The following is a 9,318-nucleotide window of genomic DNA, read 5'->3' on the forward strand; positions in this document are numbered from 1 at the left end:
AGCTCACCATGCAGTTGTTGTCGTGCAAACCTGAACCTAAGTTCATTCGTTCATAATTATGGGATATGTTTGAAATATATACTAAATTGTGATTTGATCCAGTTCTGTATAGGTTCATTGAACATGGAAAAAAGTCAAATCACAAAAGTGCTATACTCCGAGGTAATTTCAAAAAATAAAGTCCCTAATCAAATTACAATATCAAAAACCTTAAACACATTCAACATGTTCAACGAATAGATAACAACTGTCATATTCCTGACTTGGTACAGGCATTTTCATATGTAGAAAACGGTGGATTAAACCTGGTTTTATAAAAAAGAAAACGTAGCAGTTAGTAAAGTATTTGGTTCTGATTGTTTGTTTTACATCCAGTATGGGATATTTGTGAATATTTTGATATTTTTTTTTATATCAAACCGAACAATTGAGTCTTTTTTCGTATTTTGTTATAGTCTTCCACATTTCTAACGAATTATTGTAATTTTTTAAAATATTCAAATAAAATAAACTGCATGGCATTTCATATAACCCATTTAACACGGGTTCAACATAAAATTTCGGCATCAACATATCTAGCTTTAAGAGCAAAGATAAAAATCCACTTCCATACACATCTTCTAACCACAAATAAGGTACATTCTTTGATGCTCTGTACATTTTTCTTACAACGTCAATTGACATTATAGAACTGTGTCCAGCACAATATGGTAGAAACTTTGTGAATGGATATTCCTCTGGTGTTATAAACCATTTATTGTTCCTTTCACGAACCGGAATATTTTACGTTATAGTTTTACATTCCAGAACATTGACTGATTTTCCTGTCTTAAGCTTCTCTGTCAGGTAGGGTACTACGAGTGGAATATTGATTATAATATCGTCGTCTATCTTGATAACGAATTCCGCATTTTTGCAGAAATTGTTCACCCAAAACAAACTAAATACAAGTTTATATGTTAAATTCCTGTATGAATCTATGAAATTACCTTGAATAATATCCATGTATCTTTTACTTTCATGTTCGATTTCTTGTTGAAGTGTTGTATTTCCAGTTTTGCCGAGCACAAATACACTTTCGATGCGTTTACTGTGAAAACTAAAAATGGTTCCCAACGTTGATCTAATCAAGTTTCGTCCCGCAAAGTTGCCCGGTGCCATATGTATAAATACTAAAAGAAAAATATTTTTCCCTTTGCATTTGAAGTTTTGATTTATCAATAGTTCGTAGCGATGTTGGTGAATGAATGGGTCTATAAGTTCAGCAGCAGAAGCATTCATATAATAGCTCTCAAACTTCGTCGATATGTTTCTTCCTCGAAATAATTGTGTTATCTGTATTTTCCTCGTAGCGTATATCATTGTTTCCGTTACTACGTATTGAAGTTTCTCTGTAGCGTAGTGTAGGGTTTCGCCAAAGCTGTTGTACACTGTTTGGTGGTAAGTTGAAATAGAAATAATCACTTTCTTATTAAAAAATAATAATGTAAATACCCAAAACAATAGCCAAAATACTCTCTGTACGAACTTCATATTTTTATCCAATGAGCTCACTTATTCATTCCTTCACTAGTGGTTGTTGTTTTCGGCGACAAAAGCTTCTTTTACAATGAATTTAGTTTGTCTTTACGTCCACATAGAATTTATATCTTGATTGTCCCTTGGTCTTTAACATTTCGATTTCTATACTGATCAAATTATCTAATTTTGTTTTATTTGAGGTAAATGGTATGTTATGTTAGTCAAGGTACATATAATAAAAATTTAATATGAAATTGAATGTTTAAAAGTCCTATCAATTATTTTATGTTAAATACATGAAAAGCTGATTACGATTACTTCAATTAAATTAAATTCAATATTTTATTTAAGTCTCATCTCTCAATAATGTTTAACAAAATATTACATTTAGTGTAAAAATATATAGATATTATAAAAGAGACATTCTGTACAGAATTACATATCACAGCATTGAGTGTGATACAATATCTGTCCACTCGAGAAAATTAAACTGTCGGGAGTGGATAAGTATCGTATTGCACGAGATTTGGTTGTGGAATCTTAAACGATGGTCGCCGATTAGTCATGACGTCAAAATTGGAATTTAAGAGGAAAGCAAACAAATGTGACGTCATAATCAAATTTTAACTAATGAAAAACTAAGATCTTTTCTCTTTTCTCTAATTCTTACTCGATTTATCCTTTTCCTGACCTGATTATTATTATTATTTAATCAAATGAACCACCCGTTGATTAAATAATAATAATAATCAGGTCAGGAAAAGGATAAATCGAGTAAGAATTAGAGAAAAGAGACTTTAACATTAAAACATATTCATAAGAATTGTATTTACAGTCTACGACATTTCTAAATTTTGAAAATATGACAGACACATCACAAGTTTTTCCCTTACATGCTGAAAATAGGGCCGATTGATAGGTCATCATTGATAATTTTATTTTCCAAACCGTTTTAGACTGGTGTAAATAGGTGAAACAATCTTTCTTCAGTGTAGTGATTGTTTAAACGTTGCAAATAAATCTTAGACACTGAAATAGAGGTAGGTAGGGTGGTTCTAGTGTATACATCCGGCTATTGAATTAAACTTATTACGCTAACGTTTGCTTTGTCAATATCTTAGTACAAGTATCTATATATATATATATGAAAATATGCTGTGAAATGTTTCAAACAAGTATAAAGACAGATTGAATTGACAAATTTCTAACAAACGGTTAGCGGAAATACGATTTGTTAAACAATTATTGTCAAAATCATACACATTTCTCATTATTCAATAGTAGAAAGCCGTATTCTTTGTAAGGTTTTACAGGTACAACTCGGAAATAAACTTAAAGTATTTAAAAACAACAAGACATGTTAACGCGTATTTAAAATGTACAAATACGAAACATTCAACATAAAATTTTACTAAATCTTTAGAAAATTTTGTAAATGTTTTGTCTAAATTACAACATTTGTTCATATATTTTCAGAAAAAAAAATATTTGTCAAATTCCATACATTTCCCGTGAAAATTTATAAGATATAATAATTTTCAAAATTATACAGGTAGAAAATGACATTAGGTCAGAAATAGCCTGTAACCAATGAAACAATCCGAAAAAAAACTTCTGTAAAAAATGTTTTATAACAAGAATGTGTCCAAAGTACACGGATGCCCCACTCGCACTATTATTTTACATGTTCAATGGACCGTGAAATTGGGTAAAAAATCTAATTTGGCATTAAATTAGAAAGATCACACCATAGGGAACATGTGTACTAAGTTTCAAGTTGATTGGACTTCAACTTCATCAAAAACTACCTTGACCAAAAACTTTAACCTGAAACTCCCCACACTTTCATTTTCTATGTTCAGTGGACCGTGAAATTGGGGTCAAAAGTTTAATTTGGCTGTAAAATTAGAAAGATCATATCATAAGGAACATGTATACTAAGTTTGAAGTTGATTGGACTTCAGCTTCATCAAAAACTACCTTGACCAAAAACTTTAACCTGAAGCGGGACAGACGGACGGACGAACGGACGAACGGACGCACAGACCAGAAAACATAATGCCCCTCTACTATCGTAGGTGGGGCATAAAAAAAAGATGTGGTATGATTAATATTGCCAATGAGACAACTCTTCACAAGAGACCGAAATGACACAGAAATTAATAACTATAGGTCACCGTACGGCCTTCAACAATGAGCAAAGCCCATACCGCATAGTCAGCTAAAAAAAGCCCCGAAATGACATTTGTAAAACAATTCAAACGAGAAAACTAACGGCCTTATTTATGTACAAAAAATGAACGAATAACAAATATGTAACACATAAACAAACGACAACCACTGAAATAAAGGCTCCTGACTTGGGACAAGCACAAACATACATAATGTGGCGGGATTAAACATGTTAGCGGGTCCCCCACTCCCACCCCTAACCTGGGACAGTAGACTGTTTGGTCCATCCGATAAATCGACTCGCACAAAACAGATTAAATTATCATGTCAATATATTATACTCACAAACAGTAAACTTTTACAATAATAAGCTTAAGGCACTTCCTTGTACCTTTAGCATATTAACACCTACGTTAAATACAAGTATTTAATATGTACCTTAATACTTAAAAGTATTAGATATATGTGGAGTCAATTGTATAAATTTCAAATATTTACTTTTTATTACCTTGTATATTTATGTTTATCTTGGTTTGAAAAACAGTGTTTTGATATGAAAAAAACAATGTTTAGTGTGTCCTACTGTTGAAACTAATAACAGTTTGAAACAAAATGTACCTTATTGATATCCCGTCCGTGCAAAACCCTCATGGGTAGCCAAGGTTGTCAAAAAACGCCATAATTATCAATACCATAACACAGCCATATTAATTGAATATTTACAATTTACAGATTTCTAGAATATATGTGATTTTATTTTGTATATACAACGCTTTCTCTCCAATTTTCAGTAAAGCAGTATTTAGGTACCAAAAATTCTACGGAATACATGTAGAATTAGGAGATGCATGAATTGATCAAAAATGTCAACACCATTAAATAACATTCATGAATTGAAGAAGAGGAAAATGATTAAGAAAATATATCCTATTGAGGGAGCTACCCTTAGATTTTATAGGGTGAGGGTAAAATGTTGTCCTGCCTTTTTGTTTTAGTTGTAATCTCTGTCTTTCCTTTTGATTTTTCATTCTACTCGGTCCTGCATTTTGTCACGGTTTATCCTGACTTTTATATACATAAATTATCATCCTGCCTTTGCTTTTACTTTATCAAAACACATGTCCTGCCTATTTTTTTTTCAAATATCATCCTAGCCACCCCATAAAAATCAAATGGTTGATTCCTTACGACCGGGGCAGCTCGCATTACTCTGTATTTGTATCTATATTTCACAACTCGTTCGCTATGCCTCGTGTCTGTACTGACGTTTAATTGGTTTGATTCATTTGTCATTTTGAACAATTTAATATGTTTAAACTATTTTTTTGTAGATACACGTATAAGATTTTGTTAAGAAAATTTAAAAAAACTGCTTTCAAAGTCTTTAACTAAATACGTCGAAGGTGCACTGGTCTGGAAAAACGTGTTCAGCTTAGATTGTATATTTTGAAAATGGCTTCCTAATTTTCAGAAACTGATGGTATCCTATATCTATTCTTTAAGCATTTTGTCGTTTTGTGTTTTGTTTTGTAATTTATACTGAAATGATGAGTCAAGTTTATTTCAAATGTTTCATTTGTTTCATGTTGTGCTGTTTCGTCACTGTCCGAGAGGATTTGGCGCTTAAAAACATGTTTAAACTCTACATTTTTAACAAGTTTGGAACCACTGAACCAGCGGTTGTCGTTACTATTTTTCGTTTATTGTTGTAGTATCAGTACGTTACATTTCCTTTTTTACAGTTTGCAATACAGTATAGAGTCTGATCATTGTTGAAGGTCTGAGTATTTCCCCATTGTTGTACTTTTAGTATGTAATGTATGGATATAGCTGTCTCATTTTGATTTACACCACAGCCTTAACTTTTATATAAGAATAATTTCCCTTTCCGCCAGTCTTGCAACGTGTCACGACAAAGACCATTTACAAATTTGCCGTTTAGGAGTTTCAATCTTTTTTAAATATAAAGCGACTGTGCAAATAATACCAATAATAAACACAATAGTAATATCTAATTGTCTGATGTCCACCGCCTCAAATAATCACACACAAAAAAACGTAGAAAATATGTCTAAGTATTGCAGAGCATTAAAGTTCTTTTCTTTTATGAAATCTGTTTCAGATTGTTAACATGTCAAACACAGAGTTCAAAATAATGAACCGCTTTTGCAAATGTTCACTCTTAAAATTTAAATGGGCCGGTAAATTTCTGACAAAATACAAATTGATTGTATAGTGAAATTTTACTGTAAAAATAATGCAGTTGAGGATGAGAAACATGTTATTTTGAGATGTCTATTTTATGCAGATGCACGTGCTATTTTATTTAGTTATTCTAATTCCCTTTATCATGAATCTTATAGTATGTCATGAATTCTCATGTGGAGCAGGATCTGCTTACACTTCCGCAGCACCTGAGATCACCCCTAATTTTTGGTGTTTTTTTTTTTACTTTAACTCTGTCAAGATGGGAGAAATCAGTTTGCGCCAAAATCTGCTATGATGCATTGTAGTTTATTGATATAATTTTGTTAATTTTATTCTTTAAATAAAGATTTAATGTTGTAACTAATAACTCTCTTTAGAGTAGTTCTTGTTTTATATGTTAATTTATATTCTGTGAATGTTTTGTATAATCCTGGTACTTTTGATAACTATTGTAAGAGACGAGACTCAAATACATTTAATTTTTGTCTTGGCGTTTGTCCTAGTATTTATAATAAGAACGAACATGAGTTTCTCAAATTGTATGTTAAATACCAACTGAAAAAACAAATTTAGAATAATAATTTTATTTATTTATGAAATGAATTGAAATATTTAAATAAGCCGTAATGTCACATATGTCATCTTCTAACTGAATGTCAGTATTAGGGTGTTAATCCGATTCATATTTAAAGAACACACTAGTAATTTGTTTGTAAAGTTCTTATAAAAATAAATACTTTCAATTGCATTGTGTAGCATTGTGGAAAAAAAATCTCAAGACTCAAGAAAAATAAAGCTATACTTTCTAATTGCTTAATTTTAACGTTTAAGTTTAAAAAGAATCATGTTTTGCAAATTAGTGAACCGAATATTAAAATACCTGCAATACAATTGCAGTCAGTGAAACCAGAACCAGCAGTTCTGAACTTTATCACTGGTGCAACTTTAGTACCGAAATTTTCCCTGTGTTCAAATAACATGATTTCATTTTTTAAATTGGGTTTAAAGGTCCAACTGTTGACTAAAGATAATAAATACTTACATAAAAGTTATTAAAAATCTGGCCATTATCGTTATATATACACAGGACAGCAGGTTTGTCTTAGACAGTGATAATGACTGAGCCGTAGGTCGAACGTAAATTGCATATAATTTTTAGTAAAAAAAACCTAATCAGTTCCTGTCATTAGCTTAATCATTGCTTCATTTCTTATTTCAGAGTTCAAACCCTGTACGCGACAGGTGTGTTCGATACTAATTCTCATCGACTAGGATTGTTAGTTTTTCTTCCTAAGGTTTCAGGTGATTTTCTTTGTACCGACAGGTGTGTTCGACACTAATTCTCATCGACTAGGATTGTTAGTTTTTCTTCCTAAGGTTTCAGGTGATTTTCTTGGTACCGACAGGTGTGTTCGACACTAATTCTCATCGACTAGGATTGTTAGTTTTTCTTCCTAAGGTTTCAGGTGATTTTCTTGGTACCGACAGGTGTGTTCGACACTAATTCTCATCGACTAGGATTGTTAGTTTTTCTTCCTAAGGTTTCAGGTGGTTTTCTTGGTACCGACAGGTGTGTTCGACACTAATTCTCATCGACTAGGATTGTTAGTTTTTCTTCCTGAGGTTAAAGGTGATTTTCTTGGTACCGACAGGTGTGTTCGACACTAATTCTCATCGACTAGGATTGTTAGTTTTTCTTCCTAAGGTTTCAGGTGATTTTCTTGGTACCGACATGTGTGTTCGACACTAATTCTCATCGACTAGGATTGTTAGTTTTTCTTCCTGAGGTTTCAGGTGATTTTCGTGGTACCGACAGGTGTGTTCGACACTAATTCTCATCGACTAGGATTGTTAGTTTTTCTTCCTAAGGTACCAGGTGGGTTTCTTGGTACCGACAGGTGTGTTCGACACTAATTCTCATCGACTAGGATTGTTAGTTTTTTTTCCTAAGGTGCCAGGTGGGTTTCTTGGTACCGACAAGTGTGTTCGACACTAATTCTCATCGACTAGGATTGTTAGTTTTTCTTCCTAAGGTGTCACGTGGTTTTCTTGGTACTCCGACTTCCTCCACTAATAAAATAAACAGCTGCGCCATGAGCGCATGATACGCCCGACGTCTTGTGTGGAAGTTTTAAGCAATAACCATTTATTGTTTTTGAGACACGGCGGGACATGTGAACCCCCCCCCCCCCCCAACCCTGTTTTTTTTTTTACAAATATCACTAAAATAAAATTTTGAATCAAACCAAAAAGTATACAGATCTTTAAATTAGTATAACAAAGAAGTGTGTACAGTTTCAAGCAATAATCATAAATTGTTTTTGAGATACGGCGCGACATGTAAAAAAAAAACCTCCCCTTTTTTACAAAATACTCAATAACTCAAAAATAAAATTTTGAGTCATCATCAAAAAGTATACAGATCTTTAGATTAATATAACAAAGAAGTGTGTAAAGTTTTAAGCAATAATCATAAATCGTTTTTGAGATACGGCACGACATGTAAAAAAAAACTCCCCCTTTTTTTACAAAATACTCAATAACTCAAAAATGAAATTTTTAATCATCACCAAAAAGTATACAGATCTTTAGATTAATACAACAAAGAAGTGTGTAAAGTTTTAAGCAATAATCATAAATCGTTTTTGAGATATAGCGCGACATGTAAAAAAAACCTACCCCTTTTTTACAAAATACTCAAAAACTCAAAAATGAAATTTTGAATCATCACCAAAAAGTATACAGATATTAAGATTAATATAACTAAGAAGTGTGTAAAGTTTTAAGCAATAATCAAGAAACGTTTTTGAGATACGGTGCGACATGTGAAAAAAAACACACCCCTGTTTTAGTTACAAAGTGCCGTAACTCAAAAAGTTTAAATCTTATTTTCACCAAAAAGTATACAGATCATTTGACCATCATAAGAAACAACTACATAAAGTTTCATGAAATTTGAATAAGTCGTTCTCAAGTTACGGTGCGACATGTTTACGCCGGACAGACGGACAGACGGACGGACAGACGGACGGACACCGGACATTTGTATACCATAATACGTCCCGTCAAAATTTTGACGGGCGTATAAAAACTAACCGCCATGAAATAGTCAATAGTCTTAAAAAAAGTGGCATTGCACACCAAGAAATCAATAAATCAATCATTGTTTTGTTAAGACGTTTCCTACATATATCATTATTTTGTTCAGCAAGAAATTATTTTCTATAATTTTAATTTGACAATATGAATTTTTACCGTATATAACTATGTACCTGTATTTTCAATATGACTGTAATGTTTGCTGCTTGGCATGATTCAGCTTTATCAATTTATCATTTTTTTTATAAATACCTTGAAGAATTGATAGAATCCACATATGCAATTTACTGATCCCATGTTAATCGTGTTAGTATAAGT

The sequence above is a fragment of the Mytilus edulis genome, chromosome 13, assembly GCF_963676685.1.
Source record: "Mytilus edulis chromosome 13, xbMytEdul2.2, whole genome shotgun sequence".
Taxonomy (NCBI): Eukaryota; Metazoa; Mollusca; class Bivalvia; order Mytilida; family Mytilidae; genus Mytilus; species Mytilus edulis.